Here is a 3,103-nt window from a genome sequence, read left to right as displayed (position 1 = left end):
TACCCTGGGCCGAAACGGCGCCCCGGAGACCAAGAGCGCTGAGCTGGCACAATCCGCCCTGGCTGGATGCCCATTCTAGCGTGGCACTTACGGAGAGCTTGCTCCGAGCGCACCGGGCTGTGCATGCGCACCGGAGACACCGTGCGCTTTACCGCATAACACGGTGCCTGCCCGGTCACTCGCTCCCTGCGGTAAGCACGGGGAGTTGGCTCAGGTCTATAATCTGACTGCGCCAATCTCCCCGTGTGCCCCCCCCAAACATTTTTTGGGGGCTGCCTCTCGTGCCTGCTTCGATGACTTGCCTCCTCATACCGTCGCTGCTCGTCCTTCGTTGCCTTTAATTCCTCCTTTGGACGGCGATATTCCCCAGCCTGCCGCCAGGGTCCTTTACAGTCCATGAATCCCCTTCTCCACGCTGCTTGGTCCTTTTGTGGTGGGTAGTTCTGTCACGCTCGTCGAAAGGAATGGACCAAGGCGCAGCGTGGTGAACGTACATTTGAGTTTATTTAATATGTCGCCAACAAAACAAGAAAATAACAAACGAACGTAAAGCTACGTAGTGCTCGCAGGCCACTACACATAGACTACCCACAATCACAGGTGGGAAAAAGGGCTGCCTAAGTATGATTCCTAATCAGAGACAACGATAGACAGCTGCCTCTGATTGGGAACCACACTCGGCCAGAAACAAAGAAATAAAGAACATAGAATACCCACCCAAATCACACCCTGACCAAACCAAATAGAGACATAAAAAGGCTCTCTAAGGTCAGGGCGTGACACACACGTAGATAAACATACAAACAGACAGGATTTGACACAACCAAACAGACACATGCCTCAGTGCCCATGCAGGGGTACACACATACACATACACACACACGTGCACACGCACGCACGCACACACACACACACACACACACACACACACAATCAAATATATATGGTAATAAATACAATACATGTTCAAGTAGAATAGGCAGACCAGACATAGGAAGCACAACCCGACAACAGAGGAAAAGGCTTATAAAACAATTAACCTGGAAAAAAGTGAAACGTGTGTCCCAGTACTTAGCAAGTGCACTCAGAGGAGCATGGAAGACAGGTAATAAGAGTTCAGGTACTTGTGGTTAGCCATACCTGAGTCAACAGTGCCTTGAACAGGTTTGGATGCCATATGTACTATAGCGACAAGCCAGTTAGCTAAAAACTCCCAGGCTTATTTTCTAGTATTCCAGTGGAAGTCACAGATACTTACGATATATTTGAGGTATTAGTTGGGTATTTTTGGTTGGCTTATGTAGTAGTAATGTTCGTATGGTAGTATTTAGCATTTGTGCTGCAGTAGTGGCAGACAGTGACACTTATGTTTGTGTTTTGGTGAAATGTAACAAAGTAGGAAATTTGAATATAATCTCACTTCCTTCACTTCCTTCTGCTTCTCTGCATTATTGGAAACATCCACCGCCAAATTTGGTTTCAGCCATAAAAATGAGAGGAAAGTTGTGTGTAGTCCATGTGGGGATTTAGCACTTTGACATTATGAAGTTTTACTAGTTTTAATTTCCTGTTGTGTAGCAGTAAAGAAAATGCATTGTTTGAATGTGAGATCTTCCATGACTTGGTGATGGAAGCCACAATTGATATACAGTAATTTGGTCATAGAACAGTGTGAAATTGATATTTCTTTTGTTTTAGATATGAATAAGAATGAAACAGTGAAACAACCCCCGAACTCTGGTGACATGGTTAAGTTAGTGTAAGTAGGGTAGCAGTGTACATTCTAATTACACTGATACTGCTGTTAACTTCTCTGCCAGTATGTCTGTGCAAGCTCGTCATTGTTACAGTGTGTAACTGATTCCTACAGTCTTCTTCCTCTCCTTTTGATCCCTCCATCCTCTCCTGTCATGTCTCTCTCAGGTGGAACCGGCTAGCAGGAGGTCCAGCCTTGCTCTGCGTCGTCTCTTGTCTCTCGGCACGGGCCACATATGTTACACAGATCAGCGTGTTTCCATCCTAAACCCCCTCCTCACCCTTACCGGCGCGTATGGATAGAGTTTCTGTGAGTCGAATAGGGAAGTGAAATGTAGCGCTGGTCGGACGGCGCTAGGATGTCACAAAACAAACACAGAAATCTGGACATTGTTAGCTTTGGAGTTTTTTCCTCCACTGGTTGCGGGAGCCCAGAGTGACCTCTGGCCTCCCTCTCTCTTTCCCCATATTTAGATACCGTTGGTTGGTGAGCTGAGCTTCATATTTGGGTTTGGATTCACGGGTTGAGGAGAATGCTCACTGGAAAAACACAACTTAAAGATATGCTCTGGAACTTTGGCGACTACCAAGTCTTTTTTAAACCTCCCGCTTTGGGTTGGATGTGCTAATGTAGTTCATACATGCATAATCTATGAGCAGAATTACTGTTTTACCTCAATTAGCCATGAAATCCCTCGTTTGAAAGCAACCGTTTTTCTGGAAGCTGTGCCTACATTTCCCCCTTGTGGGCCAGCCCCCTGGCAATTTAATTTTAGCCAATGCGCTTCAGCCGTTTGAGTGACAGCTAGCAAGATGCACACAAACAGCAGAGTGAGAGAGAAATGACGTGGTGCACATATCTGCACATACATTTTTTAGTCATTTAGCAGACGCTCTTATCCAGAGCGACTTACAGTAGAGTGCATACATTTTATTACATTTTACATACTGAGACAAGGATATCCCTACCGGCCAAACCCTCCCTAACCCGGACGACGCTATGCCAATTGTGCTTCGCCCCACAGACCTCCCGGTTGCGGCCGGCTGCGACAGAGCCTGGGCGCGAACCCAGAGACTCTGGTGGCGCAGCTAGCACTGCGATGCAGTGCCCTAGACCACTGCGCCACCCGGGAGGGTGATGTAGTACACGGGAGGGTGATGTAGTACACAATTTTCAAAGACCACTTTTGGTTCATGATCTACTTTCAGAACTTCTGATTAAAAACAATACAAAAATACCGGAGAATCTCTTTAATGAGGATTATAGAGAAATAAATGTGGTAATTTAAATAAATATAGAAACAAAACCACTGGCAATTTGTTTTCTAACAGACTATTTTCTACTTCT

Source organism: Salvelinus namaycush, chromosome 31, assembly GCF_016432855.1.
Source record: "Salvelinus namaycush isolate Seneca chromosome 31, SaNama_1.0, whole genome shotgun sequence".
Classification (NCBI taxonomy): domain Eukaryota; kingdom Metazoa; phylum Chordata; class Actinopteri; order Salmoniformes; family Salmonidae; genus Salvelinus; species Salvelinus namaycush.
The sequence above is the reverse complement of the archived record's forward strand: the minus strand, read 5'-3'. Positions refer to the sequence as shown.